This window comes from Phoca vitulina, unplaced genomic scaffold, assembly GCF_004348235.1.
Source record: "Phoca vitulina isolate PV1807 unplaced genomic scaffold, GSC_HSeal_1.0 scaffold7, whole genome shotgun sequence".
NCBI lineage: Eukaryota > Metazoa > Chordata > Mammalia > Carnivora > Phocidae > Phoca > Phoca vitulina.
In genome coordinates, this window is record NW_022589710.1 from 47887086 (window position 1) to 47909703 (window position 22618).

At 47.2% G+C, this 22618-nt stretch overlaps 1 long non-coding RNA gene across 2 annotated transcripts in view; it reads left to right on the forward strand.

The window, feature by feature from the left end:
• The first annotated feature begins 7802 nt into the window (after positions 1–7802).
• LOC116633206 overlaps positions 7803–22618 on the forward strand; it is a 54415-nt gene continuing 39599 nt past the window's right edge. Inside the window, exons 1-4 of one of the 2 annotated variants that reach the window (XR_004299585.1) lie at positions 7803–8515; positions 9375–9654; positions 10670–11152; positions 12375–12512. This is a non-coding gene — a long non-coding RNA (uncharacterized LOC116633206). Of the gene's footprint in view, positions 8516–9374; positions 9655–10669; positions 11153–12374; positions 13241–22618 lie in introns of those variants that run through there. The other variant, XR_004299584.1, reaches the window with a different exon arrangement.

Consider the following 22618-nt stretch of genomic DNA (forward strand, 5'->3'; position numbering starts at 1 on the left):
TCTGATTTTGTGCTCCGCGGCTCTATCACTTGCCAGAAGCGGCGGACGGAGACCCCTCCCCCGCCATCTATTCTCCCGCATATCGCCTCAGATTCACTTCTCCGCACATCCTACCTTCCAGAAAGTGGTCGCTTTTCTGTTCAGAGAGTTGTTGCTATTCTTTTCTTCTATCTCCTGTTGAGTTCGTAGGTGTCCAGAATGGTTTGATCCCTATCTAGCTGAATTCCTGGGACCAGACGAAATTTAGGTCTCCTACTCCTCTGCCATCTTGCTCCCGGACCTCTATTTCCCTTACTTCTAAATCAGTGACGCTGCAAAAGTCTTCCACTTTGGCCTATAACATAAGCAAATTACGAATGAGATACCATCATATTCTCAGGCTGGCCCTCATCTCAAGGAAGGGGATTATACAAGATGTGTATGTAGTGTTGTGTTGGGGGTGTGGGAATCTGGGGGCCATCTTAGAATCAGCCTAGCACAGCACACGTTTTCCCGTTGTCTGTGGCAGCCCAGTAGATATTTTTACAACAGAAACTCCGGAGTTGAGATACTCTCAAGGAAGGTGGGGCCTTGTTGAGGGCAATCCCGGACCACAACACCAGAAGATAGATGGCATTAATAGTTTGTATTTGCCAGGTGCTCTCTAATACGTCCACAGCCCTGCGCTCTACTGAGGAGAGCTGGGGTGGGAGCCTGGGCACCCCGACTCTGGGGCTGCTCTCTTAACTCCTGTGTCCTAAATAGAGTTACTTGCTGACAAACGAATGCATGATAAATGATTTGAAATGATGATCGTGATGGCAAATTTTATGCTGGGCTTGATCCACACCCCCCCCCGCCCTACCCCATTCTCTGCCGCCCTTCCCTGCTTCCCTCCCTCCTTCTCTCTGACGTTAAATGCTTGGTTACTCAAGGCCATAGTAACAGGATGCTAAGTAAACATCTCCCCCCCAACTCTTTTCAAGACAAGAAAATGGAACAGATCATTAAGGAAGGAGGCTGTCGTGGCATCTTAGAGGGGACCCTGTGGGTGCCTGGCCCAGTCTGCGGTTGCGATCACGGCCACCCAGGCTGCTTGTGCTGCCGAGGGGATGCTCTGCACTGTTCCGACTGGGTGTCGCCTGGGCCCCTTCCTGGGCTCCAGGATGTCCCTGCCTGGGTGGTGTGTGGAATAGCCAGTGGGGTCCTCTGTGGCCCCTGCAGAAATGGGCTCTGAGGCACAGAGGGTGGGAGGTCAGCCGTCCGGGGCTCCCCACTGCCTTCCTCCCTTTCCCACGCCACCGGCTCACCTCAAACCAGGACTCGGCTTCTCACCTACCCCCAGTCCCTGGGGACCCCACCCGGTGGGCTTTCCCTTGCTTACCCCTCTTGCGGAGAGTGACTGTAGCACTGTGCCTGCTCACCAGGGGTCACAAAGTCCTGGCTCCCGGGTCCAGGCCAGTACCATCTCATGGTCCCGCTGCTCAGGGGGTTGTACGCATACACACAGTGTTTGCATATTAAGCCTATAGATATATATTCTTTGCTTCTGTAAAGAACTAGGAGCTTTCTCTCTCTCTCTTTTGTAGAAACATGCAGCTCTGTCTTTTATTTATTTCTTCTGAGTATACACAAGAAATAGGCAGCCCTTTCCCACTAAGAAGCTCGTTCCACGTGGTTTGGATGGAGCTAACCCTCCCCCACACCCATACACACAGGAGTGGGAGCACAACTCAGGCCTCACCAATCTGGTCATCTCATTCCTCTGACCACAGCCATTGGGTAAGCCATGGTTGCATGAGCTGTGCCAGACCAATCAGAGTGCTCCTTGAGACTTTCCTCCTTTCAGTTTCTGGAAGAGGAGCTCTTCCTTCTGAGGCTAAGCTGGACTCTGGCTGCTGGCAGCTATTCTTATCTCTAGAGAAAGCTTGTATGAGAAATGGAAATGTAGGCAGAGCCCTAGTGATATCAGTTGAGCTCCTGGACACCACTATGCCTGAAGCCTTTACTGTTTCACTTTGTAGCTATATATATATATATATATATGTGTGTGTGTGTGTGTGTATACCCCCCCCCCCCCCTTTTGGCTTAAGCTGGGATCAGCTGGAATTCTGTCACTGGTGACTGAAAAGTTCTTATACAGGCACCAACATTCTGGAAAGTTCTACCATGTGTCAAGCACCGTGCTTTAAATACTTCTTGATTTTAATCTTTTATTTAAGGACCTTGCATGGTAGGCATGGTTACTTCAGTCTTACAAGCTGGGAAAGAGAGGCTCAGAACAGGTAAGTAACTTTGTCATGATTATAACGCAGGTAGTAGAGCAGAAATCCTGTGCTTTCTGCCCTGAACTCCTGTGATACTTACCATCTTTGCTATTCATTGGTATTTGGGGTCATACCACCTGATAGCATTATTTTGCTTCTCCATGAACTTATAGCCGACTAAACCATCTGAATTATAAGATCCTCGATGGCAGGGATTGTGACCTATGCTCTGTTTGCTGACCCCAGTGCTGTTTCCACCACACAGGCCCATAGCACCTACCGTTTGGTGAGGTACATCATAAAATCTAAATAAACTCTTACTGAACTCATGACATGTCCATGGCTCTTCAAGAAAGACTGGTCATAATCTGAGTCATGGAAGAAGAGACATAGAGTATACAGTTGCACCTTCTGAGCTGGACAGGCTCTTTGCAATCACTATAACCAATTCTCCCCAGGAGTTGACCCTCATGAGTTTCCATCATTCATTCATTCATTCATTCATTCTCCATCCATTATTTTTAACACACTTTTTCTAAATATTTATCATATACCAATCATATTACAAGACTGAGGATCATGGCTCCTGCCCTCAAGGATCTTAACTGTAATTGCCTTTTAATGACCGTGAAGCAAATTTCCCAAAGCATTGGCAAGTTGTTGTTGGAATTGTTGACCACCTCTCTGGATGGTTCATCACTGGGGCTCAAGCATTATCCAGGAGGGAACAGCAGCCTCCATCTTGGTCTTCATCATCCAACTTAGCCCTACTTCAACAGGGCTGCCACAAGGCACAACTCCAGGGGGGCACCATTCATATAGACTAATGACATTCTCAGAAATTGAGCAGTGCACAGCCTCTACAGCTGTATGCAGCAGCCCTAACCCAAACAAGACCCCTTAATGATACCCCTTCCTGTTCAGTCACATTGATAGAGCACTTTACAGTTTATAAGGATTTTTATGTATATTATATCTTTGAAGTGAGAAATTATATTTTGGTTCCCATAATGCAATCTCTCTTCTCTACCCTTCACCCCATGGGCTTCTCTGTTGGCTCCGTGAGCTTCCTGTAGCCCCCTCTCAGCTGGTGACAGCCCAGCTGAGCTGGTGACAATTACCAAGCACCAAGTCGAATTCCCAGCCGCAGGCTTTCTCCCACCCCACAGCACTTACCTGGAATTAGCGGCGGTCGCAGCTTGGCAGAGGTGACTGTGCTGGTGATTACGAACGTACTTCTTGTTTGTCTTTTCAGCCCCAAAATCCTGTCAGTGAGGAGAAGCGATAATAACATGTTATTAAGTTCTTTCTGGGTAATGTAATTCAGGAGTCAGGAGGCAGTTTGGTCATTTATGTCTTTGAAAAGCTTGGAATAATTTTCAGTGTCATTATCCCCCATTTGAAAGAGCCAGGCTCCAATATATAAATCTATATCTGTCCAGTCCTATGGGTATATATAGATACGCACGCATGCACGCTGAGACGCGCCGTGTGAGCATGTGTCCAGGCATGTGCGCACAAGCACAGTTTATGGACAGGTGTGTGCAGAACATCAACACAAGCTTCTAGTTATTTATAGACGTATGTGTATGTCTAAAAATTCCTCATTTTTAGCATGATGTCTTCTACAATCTAGGTTTTCAGGAATTAAATTTTATTCTTGGCCTCTCCCCTGACATGTGGAGTCTCCCGTTTTGCTCACCAGTATAATAATTATAACACCAAAAAGAAGAGGAACCCTGATAATGAACACACATCCAAGATGTGCAGTGCCCCCCTGAAGGATGTCCAGTTCTCACCATAGCTCCCTTTTCCAAGTCCGTAGTTCTTAGTAACCTTCTTAGAGCTTCCGATTCCATCAGAAAAGTCTGTGTAACAGGCCCTCGTTACTTGTTGATTTTTCCCTACGGCCTTGTAGCTGGTGTTATAGGAAAGTTGCATCTTGTAGGATGTGCTTCTCTCTCTTGTTAACAGAGTTGGTGCCTAGGTTGTAGACTATGGGATTTCTAAGCCAGAAGGAACTTGTGAGATTATGTGAGCTGGCTCCCTCTTTGCACAGTGAGGAGGGGGACAGTCAGAATATGCAGTAACTAGGCTGAATTTCCTGTTAAGTGGCAAAGCCAGGACAAGAGCCTGTGTTGGTCCTCCCCCCAGGGCTCGTTCCGGTAACGCATCTTAGCCCCCTGGGAAGGCCACATTGTCTCACTCCGAGGATGCTCTTCCTGTCTTCCTTGGTGAGCATGGAGATGGGGACTGGAGATAGGATCCTCCACAACCTTGGTACAGTCCTAATCAGCTCCCATCAAAGCAGGTATAGGGCAGTTATAGTAGAAACATAAAGACTAAAGCTCAGCTTCTGACCCCAGTTTTGCCAAATGGCCCCGGGCAAGTTCTTAAACCTTTTGTACTCACTTAGTTGTCTGGAAATTAGGAATAGTAATGGTATTGAACACATAGGGTTGTTGTAAGTTAATACATTTAGGGTACCTGACATATTTTACACTTTGGCTATTCCTTTTTTTTTTTTTTGAAGATTTATTTATTTGAGAGAGAGGGAGAGCACGAGCAAGGGGGAGAGACAGAGGGAGAGGGCGAGAGAAACTCAAGCAGGCTCCACACTGAGCATAGAGCCCGATGTGGGCTCGATCTCACGACCTTGAGACCACAACCTGAGCTGAAACCAAGAGTCGGACGCTTAAGCGACTGAGCCACCCAGATGCCCCCTATCGGCTATTACTCTTAACCCTCACCTGCCCTACAGCATTTTTGTCCGGTTCTCACTGAACTCTTCATCTCCAGGTTAGACACTTACCATGGCTTGTGAGTTAGTATTTCCCATCTACAGCTTTACCTCCTCCGTCCAAGGTAATTTCATCCACTCCCATGGCTTCCCAAATCTACATCTCCTCCTCCTGTTGACATGAATGTCCTACAGGCTATATATTAGCTTTTGTTCATTCATTTATTAATATAGATACTTACGGAGGGTCTGTTATATGCCAAGCACTGTTCTAGGTGCTAGGGATTTCACACTGAATAAAACAGCCTGAAATCCTCATTCTCATGGAGTTTACACTCCTAGCTGGGTAGCGGGGAGGTTGTGGTGGTGGCAGAGGCTCAGATCATCCTAAGTGCTATGATGAGAAAGCAGGAAGTGGGGATAGGACTTTCTGGAGGGAGGGCAGAAGTGACTATTTTGAATAAGCAAGCCCTCTTCCATGAGAAGTGCCTTTGAGCACTGAGGAGATGAGAGAGTCAGTGGCTTGGCTGTCTAGATCATTCTGGGCAGAGGGAGCAAGTGCAAAAGTCCCGAAGCTGGCATGTGCTTGGTGCGTCTGAGGTACAAGGAGGCTTGTACAGCTGGAGTAGAGGGTATGAAAGGGAAAGCTGTAGAGATAAGATTGGAGACCTGTTGGCCAGGAGGGCAGATCAAGAAGGGCTTGGGAGCCTATTGTAAGAGCTGGAGGTTACTGAGAGTAATATGGGAATCCAGTAAGGTGTTTTGATTGGAGTGACTTGATGTGACTTATGTTCTAATGGAATCTTTTTGGCAGGTATGCTGTGAGGAGCTGGTAGGGAACAAGAATGAAGGCAGGGAGATCATTTGGAGGCCACTACAATAAGCCAGGACCCATGATGGGGCTGTAAACATCATATTCTGGATGGACCTTTAAAGTAGATATAGGGGCGCCTGGGTGGTTCAGTTGGTTAAGCGTCTGCCTTTGGCTCAGGTCATGATCTGAGGGTCCAGGGATTGAGCCCCACATCAGGCTCCCTGCTCAGTCGAGAGTCTACTTGTCTCTCTCCCTCTCCCTCTGCCCCTGCCCCCACTCATGCTCTCTCTGTCTCTGTCTTTCAAATAAATAAATAAAATCTTAAAAAAAAAAAAGTAGATCTGGTAGGTTTGTGAGGATTGGATGAGGGGTGATTGGAGGGGGAGGAATCAAGGAGGACTGCCTGGTTTGTGGCCTGGGTGGCTGGTGAGATGGTGCTGTGCTATTATTAACTCTGACAGAGAACACTGGGAGGAGAAAGTTCTATTTTTTTAGAAGGGAGGAGGTGAGTTTGATTTGGATATGGATAGTTTGAGATGACTTTTAAACTTATCCAAGTGGGGATTTTGAGTAGGGGAGAGGCTGGAGCTAGAGATAGAAATTTGGGACCCTCAGTATAGAAAAATGATTGAGAGCCATGAGCCTGGACAAGATCATAGGTGAATGGGGATCAAAAGAGGGTCCAAGACCTCGGCCCCAAGGCAACCCAATGGTATAGAGTTGGGGAGATGAGATGGAACATACAAAAGAAACCGTGAGTTAGGAGGAAAATGAACATAGTATGAGCTCTGGAAGCCAAGGGCAGCCAGTGTCTCAAAGAAGAGGCATGGCCATTTTTGCTAAATGTTGCTAGTAGTAAAAATAAAAGACTCAAAGGTTGATGATTAGATTTGGTAATGTGGAGCTCTTTGGCGACCTGGTATGATTAGGGGCCGGGGGTCCAAGCCTTGTGGTTGCACCCATGTGACAGTGAGCTGGTGGCACAATACACAGAAGAAGCAATCCTCATGGCTTCTAAACATATGAAAAGAAGTTCACTGTCACTGAATGAATGAAATGCAAACTAAAACTACACTAAGATACCTTTCTCACCTAAGAGATTAGTCAAAAAAGAAGGTCAATAATACACTGTGTTGCTTAGGCTGTGAGGGAAAGAGGCACTCTCCAACGTTGTGGATGGAAATGCAGATTGGTACAAACTGCATGGAAGAGTCTATCAGCATTCAGTTCAGAGCTTCAGAACCATCTTAGGTATTTTGAGCAGAAAGGGATATAATATAGGGACTCAGATGATGGTAAAAACCAGTAGATGGATGGGAAGAACAAAAGTTAGGATTCTAAGTCACACTGCCCCAAGCTGTGATTGAGAGGTCTGGAAAAGCATCGCTGCCACCCAGAGACTAGAGAGTCACAGCTGCCTTGTAGCCCTGAAGCCAGTGCTAGGCTGACTACTGCAAAGCTCACAGTGGCCAGAGCCTCCGTGTCAGCTGCCATCAGAACCAGATTAGGGGTGGCTTCTACCCCCTCAGTCTTTAATGTCTCACTGTGAGCACATCTCACTGGCAAAAACCAACCCTATTTGTATCCCAGTTGGGAAGGACATCTGGGAAATATAGTCCCTGCACTTCTAAGCCCTGTGATCTATATCTTATCTCCCTATGGGAGAGTAGAGGAGGGACTTGAAAGGGGTGCTGCGCGATAGTAGATAGTATCTCATACGATCCAGCCCTTTGGCTTCCCAGCATCCATATGTGCCCTTTTGTCCATAGTTAAATTTCCAACAGCACCAATATAACAACAACATGCTTCCATCTAAAAGAAAGCATAGCTTAAAAAAAAAAAATAATAATGCAGGGGCGCCTGGGTAGCTCAGCTGGTTAAGCATCTGCCTTCGGCTCAGGTCAAGATCCCAGAGTCCTGGGATCGAGCCCTGCATCAGGCTCTCTCTCACTCTGCTCTCTATCTCAAATAAATAAATAAAATCTTTAAAAAAATAATGCAAACAAGGTAGCCACTCTCTCCCCAAAGAGGAAAGAGCCAGAGACTCATTAGTTGTGGTGTCCATCTCCGGCTGACGTTCTTTTCCCTTCTTGTTCAGTCACAATCTGTTTGATATTCTAAAGACTAAAGTATAAGATCAGCCGCCACTAACACTCCTTATATAAAATAATAGGGGGAAGAAAGAGGAAGAAAATACCTAAGAAAGCAAGGAAGAATATATATGCATATTTGTATATTTACTATATTTTGGTTATTATAACTTCCTTCCTCTGCCATCTATCCCTTGTTCCTTTTGCCCTCAGCCAGCATCCAGCTATTCGGCGTACTCTATCTGGTGGAATAACCCAAGCCTTCCTTCCTGAAGAATGTAATCTCCTGGTGGTTCTTCCTGTATGTGGTTACTGTAGTTTTCCATTAATGTTTCCTAATGGACATAGAGGTACAAGTAGGCACCCCAAAGAATCCTGTGATTCCAGGTTCCAGACATATGCCTTTCAGGTCCCTGCTGAGTAGTATCAGTCTTATTTTCCCTTGACAGTCAAGATCAGTCAGAACCAAATCCCACCAACAACTTTAATGAGGTTAGAAGAGGAGCCCGGACTCCAGATGACAATGTAGCCTGCTGAAACCTTGATTTGAGCCTTTTGATCCCCTGAGCAGAGAACCTGGCGATGCCATGCCCGACTTCCCACCTACAGAACTATGAGCTAATGGGTAGGTATTGCTTTAAGTCTCCAAGTTTGTAGTAATTTGTCGCACAGCAATAGAAAACTAATACACATTCAGATATCAGAAAACTACAGGAACCCAGTGTTCAAAATTAGTATCATTAATAGTGGAACAACTAGACATTACCTGAGGATGTGATAAGTTCAATAGGAAGTTCACGGCATCACTTTAAAGTATTTTGACCAGTGGTGTTAAATCTGAATCAAACCAAGCTTTTAGATTACATGACTGTATCTGTCAAAATGCACAGAACAGTAAAGTAAAAAGGATGATGTTTACTGTATATAAATTATACCTCAGTGAGTCTGGCTGAAAACCCCCCAAGCCTTTAGATCTACCTCATTTTGCAGGAAATACTAGGAATAGCGAAATGACAGAATAAGGAAATAGACGTATTTAGAATGTGGGACATTCAACATGACAGCTGGCCTGATCTCTACAAAGAGTCAATGTCATGAGGGGGGTTGTCCTAAATAAGACAAGACTTAAGAGGCATAACAAATACATTGCATGAAACTTATTGGATCCTGGTGTCAAAGAAATAGCTATAAAATATATCTTTAGGACAATTGTAGAAATTTGTATATGAAGTGACTTTTAGGTGATATTAGGGAATTATTGCTACTTTTGTTAGGGATATTATTTGTCTTGTTGTTAATTGAAAAAGCATCCCTACTCTTTGGAGATATGTACTTAGGGGTGAATTGTTACGATCTTTTATATTTACCATGAAATGATTCAATTATGAAGCAAAAAATGGCAAAATTTTAATGATGGCTGCAACTGGGCGGATAGTACCTAGGTGTTCATTGTGTTCTTTGCTTTCCTGCATGTGTGAAATTAGAATGGAAATTACATTGAAACAAACAGTCGATGAAAGCTGCCGCTGACCCACACAGCTGCCCTCTACAGTCGGTAGACCCAAAGTGGATGATGGATGGACTGCAGAATATGGAGCCTAATAGCCAGTGCAAAAACCCACATGTGCTGAAACTGGCACCTCCGCACTTGCCACTGGCAAAGGAAGAAGGGCTTCTGCCTCCCTTCCGCCTTCCAGATCATGGCTATGTGATTGGCAGGTCTGAATCCAGAACCTTGCTGGCCAGGGCCATTGTACCATGCAGGTAAGGGAGCTGAACTTTCGGAGCCCTTCACTTGCACGAGCATTGCCCCAGGAGAGCCCTGGCGTGTTCATGTGGTCAGGGGCTCTTGTAACTTCTTTGCAGAAGTAAGATGTTTCAACTGCACATGGTTTAGACTGCTGTCTGTTTCTACTCTGATTTCTCTTGTGTCACACTTTCCCTTGGGTTGGCTGGTATTGGAATGGCCACGGGAATTTGGGGGATCCAGCTAGGGGGAAGTTGAACTGGGGATGCATTTAGTCGGTGTTTAAGTGGATATGCTTCTGGGGTTTGCCGTCATTTGCTAGTCGTCCTGCTGTAGGAATGGCTTCCATGAATACCCCTACCGCTTACTGTGCCTGGCTTTGCGATACCAAAATGCAGGGCCAGGGGTCACATCACAATGTGAACGTGTCCTATGCCCAGCATCAGAAGTATTTGGTAGCGGAAGAGAAAAAGAGGTTAAAATGTATGGAGCCGGAAACTAGTTAGTGTAACATGCTCCCGCTTATAAGATGTATAAAATTGTAGGTGAGAATTTGGTACTCATGGATGCCAGGTAAGATAGGAGCTTTCTCCTACTGGGCGCGTGGTCAGTAACTTAGCTTATACATTAATAAACACACCGGATATTTTTCTTATGGGCATTGGGAACCATAGATTTTATCAGAATCCCTATATTGGTAGGGCAAATTCTGTAGTAGTACTACAAATAGTATGTCTCACCTGTTTTATGCGTTTTAACTATCTACAATAATAATAAATTTTAATGAGCCATGCTGAAGGGAAAATTCAATTATCTTTTTATTTATTTTCCAGACAGTATTACAAAATATTGTTCTGTGGTAAAGTGATCGAAGATCATGTAGCCAGAAAAAGTAGGGAAAAAACCTATTATAAAGATAGAGTGGGCAGTTGAGTAGTTATAATATTACTTTTCCCAGATGTGATGTTTGTGTTATTTCAGCTCTTAAGAACTTACATGTATTATATTATGATTTTTTTTCTCACTCTATAGGTATTTATAATTTTGTATTCTTTTACCGAAAGAAGGCCTCCACAATCAACAGAGGATGGCAGAGCAGAAAGATAGAATCCTGGTCGCTCTTGACACTTGGAAGTCCATGGCAGCTCTAGATGGTCCACCGCCAGACTCCTTTTATTTGAGGGAGAAATAAATTTCTATCTTGTTTAAATGACCAATGTTTTGGCTTTTCTGTTATGAGCCACCAAACAGAATCTAAACTGATAAGCCCTTTGACTCAGCAGTTCTACTTCCAGGAATTTATCCTACAGATGGACGGGCACATATACAAGATGATACATGGTCAAGGTCATTCATTGCAGCAGAAGATGGGAAACAATCTGTATGTTCATCAATGGAGACTGGTTAAATAAATTATTTGCATCCATACAGTGAAATTGTAAGCATCATATATTAGCAGGAAGCTTGTCATATCGATATGAAATGATCTCTAAGCTGTACTGTTAAGAGAAAAAAGTAAGTGCAGAACAGTGTGAATACTGTGCTATTATTTGTGTAAAATATAGATATGTATATATATGTATACACATATGCACATAAATGTATATGCATGTGTATATATATATGTATTTATATATAGGCTGCTGGTTCCTGTGCAGGCAACTGAGTGGCTGAGGATGGGAGTCAGAGGGAGATTTTTCACTGTGTTCTTTTTGAATAATGATTGTGAACTTTAATCTATTTTACTTTATTTATTTATTTTTTTAACTTTAATCTATTTTAAAAGAAATAAAATTAAAACTAGAAAACATTCTTATATTTAAAACCTGTGTAACAAAACCTATTGTTTAAAAAAAAAAACAACCTCTTTTCAGATTAAAAAATAAATAAAAATCCCTTAAGTCACCCGTAAACAGAGATGCCATATTCCTGAATTGCTCAGGACAGTCTCAGTTTATGCTTCTTGTTCTGGTGTAATTCTCAACATCACTTGACTTCACTCCCAGGGGTGTCCTGGCTCAAGTGATAAACTCTCTGGGCGACTTACAAAGTATATCACCGCCCACAGCCAGTCCAGCCCACTATACTGATCGTGGTGAGCACTGAGTAATGTACAGAATTGCCAAAGCACTATGTTGTACACCTGAAACTAATACAGTATTTATGTCAACTGTACTACATGCAAACAATAAGTATATTAAAAAAAGAAAAGAGAAGTCCAGCCCAGCCTGTGTTGAAAGTGATGCCGCTTCTTTGGCTGATGACCAGATGAAGTGGTTGGCTTGAGGTTAGGGGCCTTGAGGGAAGAAAATGTGGGTTTTTAATCATGAACGAGTATCAAACAGGCAACGATCACACCAAGAGAGATAATGGGAAGTGGAATACACCAAAGGTACACTCGTTTCACACCCCACCTCAGGCCCGTGCTGGGGCATTGCTCACTGGGAGGAATGGTGGGTGAACCACTGTGTTATTTATCTGATATTTTTTCTCTCTTTTTTTGCTGTATAATTGTATGCACAAATATTACATGTACATGTCGTGACTCAGCTCTGTAGAACTTAACCGCACTGTGTTTGCAATCTGCCTCTATGTTCTAGGCTGTGAGCTCTTTGAGGGCAGAGGCCGTGTCTGATTTCTCCCCATGTCCAGCACACAATCATACTCGCTGAATGCTGAATGAATGAATGACCTCTGCAGAGACCCACACTGACATCTGGTGCTCTCTTCTCCACAGATTCTGGTTGTCCTATCTCGAAGACTATTATCTTCATGAAGGCAGGAACTAGATTTACTTGAATCAACACTGGAACCTCAGCGCAGAGCACTGATATATGATGAGTGCTAATTCATGTCAGTATATGCCTAGTAGATAGTAAGTACTCATAAATATCAGTTTGATGAATGAATGAATGAATGAATGATTCCGTTTTTGCACCAGTCACCTGAGGACCAAACTTTATACTGATCATTCCCATCACTGGTGCTATGAAATGAATGTCTATGACCCTCCCAAATTCATATGTTGAAGCCCTAGCCCCCAAGGTGATGATATTTGGAGCTGGCATCTTTGGGGGGTAGTTAGAGTTAGATGAGGTCATGAGGGTGAGGCACTCATGATGGGATTGGTGGCCTGATGAGAGAGAGAGAGAGAGAGAGATGTCTCTCTTTCTCTCCACTTGTACACACCGAGGAAAGGCCATATGAGGACATGGCAAGAAGGTGGTTGTCTGCAAGCCAGAAAGAGAGTCCTCACCAGGCACCCAACCTCCTGGCACCTTGATCTTGAACTTCCCAAGCCTCTAGAACTCTGAAAAACAAAAGTCTGTTGTTTAAGCCTCTCTGTCTATGGCATTTTGTATGGCAGCTGAGCCGACTGAAGCAGGTAGGCCCCTTGGCCCTGGGAGAGTTCTGGCCCTGGACCAGACAGTTCTCTCCCCCTGCTGGAGGAAGAGTTCATGGAGGAGGCAGGGTTTGGAGACCTTCTTGAATGAAGACAGGGAGCATCTTACAAGCTGTCACAGCTTCCTATTGTCTCCACAAAGTGCCCTTCTGAGCCTGCAGTTTCTTCAGAGCCTCTTTCCTAGCTGTTGTGTTCATGATGGATGATATTCCCGTGTCAGGGCGTATACTCCCCTGGGGATACTCCAGTTTTGATATAATCTAAAAAAAACCTAGGAGAAAGTAAAGTGCTGTAATAATTCCCAAATGCCACATTACTTATAATATAGCGGTCCTAATTATTCACTTGGATTGTGCCATATTCAGAGTGGGTTGTGAGTTATGCAGGTACCAGTGAATGAATTGTCAGGCCATCCTCTCTCTTCCATGCAAGAATACACATCAAATTCAAGTGACTATGATGTGGTTTTAGGGAAGATCCCAAGTTTACTTCAGTTTTCCAACATACTTAATCCCAAATTTTAGTATTTTCACTGCTCGTAGTGACAGATTACCTTACAGCTGATTGAGACATCCTAAGGTAGGGGAGCAACTATTCCTTTGTTTTAGGATTGCCTCCTTCTGCACCCACTTTAAAACTGTGCATGCTCTTGAAGGATCACACATCCCTAACTCCCTAGCCACTTCTCTCTATCACGATGGAGTGGTGTCGGGTGTGTGTGGCTAGGGGGAGGTGAGGGGACGTGGGGTAGGGCTATGGAAAGGGGATGGATGGGGCAGAGAAGGGGGCTGAAGGTTCCCAAGCCTCACATTTTGCTTTGGGCCCCGGGACAAAGCTCAGAGGCAGGCATAGGGTCATGGTGATTCTGGGTCACATGTGGTAGTAGTTCCCTCTTCTCCTTCCCTGAGTATCAGCCGGCCTCATCATCCTTTGATAATCACTTGGCTCTGGGATGCCATCTTCCCAGAGATGTTGGTGCTTGGCACACGCTTGGGCTCCCTTTTGTTGTCTGGGGCCTGGTTGGTCTCTGGGAAAGGGTGAGTGGTTTGGTGGTGGGAAGAAGCTGAGAGCTTGGGGTTGGATGGGACTGGGCTTGACTTCCAGTTCTATCACTTACTAGTTGTGTGGTCTTGGGCAAGTCACTTGACTTCACTGAGTCTCAGTTTCTTTATTAAGTAAATGGGGTTGATGATAAAACTTTCTACCTCATACAATTGTTATATTAAATCCAATATAATGCTTAACATAGGTTTTGGCACATCAAAAGCTTTTAATAATGTGAGTTATTATTTTTTCTGTATGTTTGCTTATTCTTCTGATATATTGAAGACCAAGTATAAAAAGATTTCCGTTGGGACGTTGCCCAGTTGCTACTGATAATTTGCTATTCAGCTTGGGATGAGGTTTATTGCTAGGACTACACCCAAAATGGGTGGGCAGAGCCTAGTAAGTGTCCATCAGGGGAGGCTTGCCTTTACTATCTGAGTCACATCTGGATGCACAGAGCACCTGGGGGCACTGAGCTTCTTCGAGGAGTCCTGAACATGCAAGAATTAAGCAAGAGTTCCATCCTGGGAAAGGCTGTTGGAATCCAAAGCACAGGTTCTAGAAAGGTGGAGTCTGGGTGGTCTCCTCAGAGCAGTCCTTTGGTGGGAGAAAGGCAATGTGGGAGAGCCGGGCTACCAGGAAAGGGGTATGACCATCCCACACGTCACTGATTACTGATATATAGCCCGGAAGTGGTCTCTCCTGGACAATGAGCTGCTCGTGGTTTAGGGCATGCTGTGGGAAGCTGTACCTACAGCCTGGAATGGGCCAGCCTGAGGCTCAGATTTTAACAAGCAATGGACAGTGAGTTCAGCATTTGGAGGCTTGCCACTAATCATAGGACCTTCACTTGGCGAAGGCACCTCTCTGGGTGTTGGTTTTCTCACCTGTGAAATGAGAGGATAGATGTTCCCCGAGATACCTTCCATTCTCTGTGGCTGGGGGATGGTGAAGGAGGAATAAAAGGTTTGGTTTTGGAGGGTTGCCTTTTCTGCATCTCACGGTGCATCCCCCTTGCTGCTCTCTCTGGGCCCCCGCGGACATTCCGGCTGCTACCTGATGGTCTAGACCTCCACAATTTGTGGTCATCTCAGTCACCAGTACTAGCTACTGTGAAAATTTTCTCTTCATCTGCCTCTTCCTGCCCAACCACAAGGATGAGTTTCTCATTCCTCTGCTTACCTTTCATTCATGACAATGGTGCCATTAGATCATTCATTCACTCACTCACTCATTCATTTACTGGTTCATTCACTAGGTACCAGGCATGGTGCTAAGGGCAGAGGATACATTGAGAGAGCAATGGGCATTGTCTTATGCTTATGTAGGGAGCATGATGTCGGGAGAGACAAATCTGGTGACAGGTGTAATGAGAAAGGTCAGGCTCTGTGCGGGGGGTGGGGAAAGGAGGAGTTGATGGGAAGGAGGGCAGTAAGATTCTCTTTGAGGGTGGGACATTTGAGCTGAGACTTGAATGGTAAGTAGGAGTGAGCGAGGAGAAAGAAGCAGGTGTATGTGTTGGGGAAGGAGGGAAAAGGGGGGACAGGAGGAGGGAGGTCAGTTCCATGAGGGCAAGGATTCCTGACCCTTAAGTGGTAGGCACTCAATGAATAGCTGTTGAATGAAAGAATACATTGAGCCACACAGGTGAAGTCTCTGTGGTGAAAGAGGCGAGTGTCCCTGAAGTCCTGCCTCTCAGAAACACAAAGAAGTAAGAGTGGAGGTCTGGGGCCGGGTAGGAGGCTCACCTATTCCCCCAGAAGCAGACGCTGAGACAGGGATTTGGGTGAAAGTAGCCTTTATTTGGGAAGCACATCTGAGGGAATGGGGGAACTGAGAAGAAATGAGAGAAAAGCCAATAAATAAAGGGGGATAGATGACGGGGCCTGGGAGGAGGGGCTGAATTTCCTGGGGACCTCTGAGGAGTCTTGTGGACCCCGTCCTCCCAGGGTGTGGCGGTGGTTATTTACCAGGGAGTCTGGCTCTCACGGGTTGAGGAGTGTTCGCTGGGCGTTAAATCCCTAGCACAGCGGCTGTCCTGCTCCAGGGCTGAGTGAGCTCCTGGGCTAATGGATGGAAGCCCTCAGGCCGGGGGCTGCGACCCCCCACCGCAGCGGCAGGTGAGCCCAGACGGGGCCCATGGGGTCTGGGGTGGGCCCCACCCCCGTGTGCTGCAGAGATGCCGGGCTCCAAAGGCCAGAGGCTGCCCGCTTTGATGACGGTGGTGGCACTGCCCATGGGGAGAAGCAGGCAAATCTGAGGCGCTCTTGGGACTTGGAAGGTGATTAACAGCAGAGAGTCAAGGCTCTTCCCCCCTCTCTCCTCTTTCGTTCCACAAATGCCGATTGTTGCGGTCTGGCTTCCTGCCAAACGACTCGTAGGCTAAGTTTGTGGAGCAGGCCATTTAAGGAGCATCCTTGGGCCAACACCTTGTGGAAAGGAGGGGAGAGAGGCAGGAATGGGGCAAAGAGAGGACCATCCATGGCCTCGGCCGACCCCACGGCCGCTCCGGAGCTGCACCTGCCCTCTGCCGCTGTCCTGGGTGGGGCCCAGAACTGCACCTCCCTCAGCCCAGGGATGTGGGCCCACCTGGGGAGAGCCTGTGTGACTGGGGGCTATCCTAGTGGCCGGCACAGTGACTAAGAGTCTCCCGGGTCAGGTACTGCGGTAGGTGTTGGGAGCAGAGCAGCGAATGGGAAAGGCCGCATCAGGGGAGAGGCGGTAACCAGCAAGTGGTAACAGCAAGCCTTCCGAAGTGCAAAGCAGGAAACAAACGGGGTTAGCTGAGGGATGGCTGGGCCTGGAGGAGGAAGGCGGGGATGGAGCTGATGCACACTTGGGAGAGGAAAGCTACCTGACCATGACACTGTAGGGACAGGGCAGCCTCGCCCTGGAGCTGCCAGCCGCCCATCTCTCTGCCACAGGTCCTGCCTCCTTGCACAGGGGAGGGGCACCACCCCCTCCCTCGGGGGAAATTTGCCCTGGGACCCTCTGCTTTCCTGTCGGTGGGCAGCCTGGGGTTTTAGGAGCCGGGGGATGGGGTTGGCATCTTCTCACCCGTGCTGCTGCCTTCCACCCAGAACAGCTGACACAGCCTCGGGCCTGATCATTATTAACCCAGGGAGGGGGGTAGATTGGCCAAATGCGCTCCTGGGCCCCAGCTGGGGGGTGGGGTGGGGTGGGGTGGGGTGGGGTGTGTGTGTGTCAGCCAGGGCTGACAGTGTGTGTGTAGATTGGCTGAACGTGCCTGGGCCCCAGGCAGGGCTGTGTGTGTGTGTGTGTGTGTGTGTGTGTGTGTGTGTGTGTGTCCTCGGGCCTGATCATTATTAACCCAGGGAGGGGGGTAGATTGGTAGAACGCGCCCTTGGGCCTCAGCCAGGGCCGACAGTTTGTGTGTGTGTGTGTGTCCTCACGCGTGTCTTTGGCCCACCTCACCTGGGCAGGTGCCTGCAGGGGGCCGATTGCCTGCCCCCTACTGGGGACCAGGGATGGGGGAGGCACCCCCAGCCAGCCTGGCTCCACCTGCCGCCCTCGCCCCACCAGGCCCTTGGGTTAGCAGAGGAAGGTCCAGCGGTGCAGCCAGCCGCGGGGTGGAGGGGGTGGGGTAGGAGTCCGGCAGCCGGTGTCTGCGCGGTCACGGATCATTAGGGCCACGCTGGCGAGTGCAGCCTCGAGCAAGGGCGCGGCGACTGGCAGACTGGAGGCCTAGGGACGAGGAGGGGGGAGGGGATGGTGGGGGTGGTGTGTGTGTGTGTGGTGGGGGTGTGGGGCGCCAGTCCTCGCGCGCAGCGGCCCCAGGGCGGTGTGGCCGCTCACGGCAGGGGAGGGTGCCGTCCAGCGGGGCGCGCTGCCGGGTCGGGTCCAGGGGTGTGGGGGGCCCGAGGGCGCCGAGGGCTGGGAGAGGAGCTCTGGCCGGGGCTCCCACCTGCTGCGCGTTTCCCATCGGAAGCCATCGCCGCTGCCCGCGCCCCACACCCCCAGTTGGCCGTCAGCCCCCGTTGATGACACGTGGGGGCGGCTTCCTGGTGACTGCAGAAACGAAGCAGCGGCATGGCTGGGTGAAGACTTTTAGGAGACCCAGCGCTTGCCCACATTAGGAAATAAAAACAGGACTGACTCGGAAAATAAATGTAGGGAAGACAAAGGAAGTTTTAACTTTTGGTGCGGGTGTTCGTGGCGGTGGTGGGCAGTGTTGCTGCTGTCCCAGGCCAGAGATCCTAAACAGCTCTGGGGTGAGGCCTTCCTCCTCCTCTTTTCCCTTCTAGAACATCCTTGGGGCTGGGCTGGCAGAGGTCTCTAGGAATTTTTAGGGTTGTGGCATTTACCAAATAAAAGTACCAGTTAAATTTGAATTTCAGGTAAAGGAACTTTTTTGGTATGTGTATGTCTCATGCTTTATTTGTAAAATGCTTATACTAAAATAATTCATTATCTGAAATTTGACAAATTTATGAAGTATAAGTATGTCCCAAATAATACATGGAACATACTTATGCTAAAACTTGGTCATTTATCTGAAAGTTACCAGAAATTCAAATTTAGTTGGCATCCTGGATTTCATCTGGCAACCCTCCTTGAGAGCTACATCTGCTGTGTCCCATCATGTCCAGGAAACCAGGAAGGATGGGCAGAGCTTTGTACCCTACCCGGCCCTACTCCCCACATAAGCTGCTTCTGAGTCAGGCTCTGGCTCAGAAGTGGGTGGTGGGTGTTGAATGAGGAACCAGAAGACCTGGGCTCTGAGTCCCTGCCTTTCCAATGCTGAGTTAGGCACAGTTAGCCTCTCTGAGACCAACTTCCTCAGCTTTAAGTAGGTATAATAGCAGGCGTATAGCCTGCCAGATGAACCTGTGGCTGGCAGATAATTCATCCTAACACATTCAATCTGTGCATTTAAACGAGCAGAGAGCAGGAGTCTCAAACTCAGATGCCTATGGGTGCTGTGTGGGTTGGGGGGGGTTGGTAAATGAAATAAGAACAGTTCCCCAAAGGGCATAATCCATGGAAGGGGGGTGGGGGGCAACTGTGATCTCGCTCCAGTTGGTTATTATCATATGGTAAAGTGAGGTCAGATCTTACAATTTTTCCAAGCAATCTAGATATCTGATTTTTACACAGAAATATGATTTAAAAATATTGGCAACTAATTAATATTGTTCTTTAAACATTTTTAAGAAGATTTTATTTATTTATTTTTTGAGAGAGAGAGAGACCGGGGGAGGGGCAGGAGAGAGAGAGAGAGAGAGAGAGAGAGAACCTCAAACGGACTCCCTGCTGAGCACGGAGCCTGACAGACACAGCTGACCCTGAGATCATGACCTAAGCAGAAATCAAGAGGCAGATGCTTAACCCACTGAGCCACCCAGGCGCCTCTGTTCTTTAAACACTGTGTAGCCCTAACTCACAGATGAAACCTAATAGTTACATAGTGCTTACCATGCACCCGGATATTATTCTAAGAGCTTCATGTGTATCAATTCACCGACCAGCCTACCAGGCAGATGTTATCATGATCCCCATCTTACCAGTGAAGAAATGGAGGCACAGTGAAGCCAAGAACGAATGCCCTATTTGGTCTGAAGGCAGTCAGGTTGTTATCTTCGAGGAGTGTTCCTTTCTGAGCTTGCTAGCACTAGTTACACTGAGCTATGCGGAGGTCAGCGCAATGGCTAAGAGCATTAGGAGTGAGAGAGAGAGTGGGGGTTCCAGGCCCCACTCTTCATTCTCTTAGCAGCTGTGCTGTGGTGTGCTAGGAAATGTCTAACAGTGGGCTCCCCAAGGTGTTTGCCCATTTCCATGGTGTAAATACTGTCACCACTGCCGATCTGAAGCTACCAGGGTGTTGTCACGGAATGTTCTGTTAGGGAGAGAGGCACGCAATTGACTCCATTGCACTCCTGCTGCTATGTGGCCCGAGACAGCCAATCCATATTTGCAGGCTCCTTGCCTGGCACATTGAGATCGGAATGCCTACCTGTCCACGTGAGAAGTGAAGAGGTGAAGAAATGATGGGAGTGATGTGCTTGCACTAAGCCTAGCTGTTGTTACTGTGATTACTTCCCAATGTGAACCCTCTCATTTGTCACCAGGTTTTGACCTCATGCTCAGGTATACAGTAGGTGCTTAGCAAATGTTGAATGAATCGTTTTCCTTATACTCTTCACTTACTAAAATCCTCCTTCTTGCTCAGGCCCAAGCCAGTTCCTCCTCTTCCATGATGCCCTCCTTATTGCTTTTACCGCCCTGGCTTCTCCCTATTTTAAATTCGTCCAGTTAAGGTGGGGCGGTCTCTGACCCAGGAGATGCGGGCCCGGGCATGGGCGCCCCCTTGTGGCAGGTAGCGACAGCAACCTCTAGGGGGCAGCAGGCTGACCTGGTTGCGAACCTAGCACAGGAAACCTTGCACCTTTTCTGGTCCTGAATCTCTCTGCCTCTAGAATCATGGTGGTAACCCTTTTCCTGTGTCCCGGGCGGCTGAGGGGCAGATATGTGCCCACGGAAAGGAAAACGCTTTCAAAGTTAATTCGTCACATTTTTTGGTACCAACTCCTCCAACCTCTCTGTGCTTTCAGTTTTGCCATCTGTAGAATGGGAATAATAACGGTTGTGATCTCATAGGGTCTTTGTGAGGATTAAATGAGTTAGTGTAAATTAAATTAGATTGGGCCTGCCATATATTAAACGTTACATATGTTAGCTATTCTTATAAATAAAAAATAATATTATAAATAATATAAATAATAAGCTGTCAGTTTCCCTTTCAGGAGTCTGAGAGGTTCTTTTGAGTGGATTCTGCTGGTGTTTCCTCCTTGCTGGATGCTCAGAATTTATTTCTCCCCACACCCCAGCCCACACAGACCCCTGTGGGCATGCACACCTCACACACTTTGACTCCTGAGAACTTAGAGACATAGCAGTGGGCTGGAACCCTGTCTGTGACTGTGACCTCCATCCTACCTCTCCCTTTTAGCCAAAAATAGTTTTTAAACCCAAAGGAGGCCCAAGGCCTGGACTAGACTGGTGCTGATTTCAGAGGAGACAATATAAATATCATAAAGTCTGGACTGGGGTCAAAACCTGACTTGCCTGAGTGCTCTTGGACAAGTTACTCAGCTACCCTGAGCCTCAGTGTTCTCATCTGTGAAATGGAGCGATTTAGCTTGATCTCTGAACATTTTTTTCCATCCCTAGAACGCTGTCCGTTCCTTGGTTTTTTTCCTCTCCTGGTTGTGGAGGTGAGAAGGGATGGAGGAAGCTGGAGTTATCTGGAGTTGTAAGGACTCCTTTTTTGGGTTCTGCTCACCCAGGATGCCAGCATGTGACCAGAGCAAATCTGCTGAGTAATAGGGAGGGCCTCAGCCCATTTGTGAGGAGCAGAGAAGAGTCGTGGTGGGTGAGAGCTCATGGCCAGAGAAGGGGAGATTGTAGTGGAAGTCTAAGGAGCTTCTGGCACGTAACTGTTGTGCTCATGTAAGCCATCAGCTCCTTTGTGGTTTGCTCTGCATCCTTTCCTTTGGGAAACTGTCATCCCCCAATACCTGTGTTTCAGGTGAGCCTGTTAACCATAGAACTCTGCCAGTCCCCAACCTGCAGTGGGGACATGACCCAAGCTGGGGAAAATGAATCGTTTTCAAGGATCAGTAAGGATGTTGAGGGAGAGGGGGGCAGGCTCCTTTCCCTCTCATCGCTGGCTGTGTGAATGAGGTAAGCCTGGAGCTACTTGGACCATCTTTGTTGCCACATGGAGAGAGCCTGCCTGAAAATGGAACAAACTCAGGGGCAAGCAAAATAGAAGCAGAAGGTCCTAGTGACAAAATTTGAGCTCCCGGATGCAGCCGTGCCTAAAGCCAGTCCTACCCTTGGATTTCCTATTTATTTGTACCAATAAATTCCTCCTTTTTCTTATTCCAAGTTGAGTTGGATTTCAATTGATGATCATTGACAGAGTCCTGGAAAATACAGGGTCTGATAAATGTAGTAGCACTTCCAGATGGTATATTTTAGATCCTTTCTACTCAAAACGGTCCAAGGACCAGCAGCATGGGCATCCCCAGGAGCCTGTTAGAAGAAATGCAGAATCTCAGGCCCATCTCAGATCTAGTGAATCAGAATCTGATTTTAACAAGATCCCAGGATATTCATGTACACGTGGATGTTTGAGAAGCATTACTCTAGACCCGTGGTTCTCTGCTCTAGCTACACACTGGGAAGTCTCAATACCCAAGCCATACCCCAGACCAATTAAAGCAGAATCTCTGGGGGGCAAACCCTGGAATTGACATTTTGGGAAGCTCCCCAGGTGATAACAATGTACAGCCAAGGTTGAGAAAACCTGCTCTGGTGTGATTTGCTTGGTGGGAGCAAAAAATGTCTCATGCTTTGTGATTTAGCCTGGAACAGAAGCCTACTTTTGTGGTGGGAACAGCAAAGGGACTCCTCGGTCATGATTCCTTTTGGAATGACATAGGAGCTTCCCTTGTTAAGCAGAGGGGCCAGACTGGGCTGTACCCAGGCACCCCAAGGGGATTTAC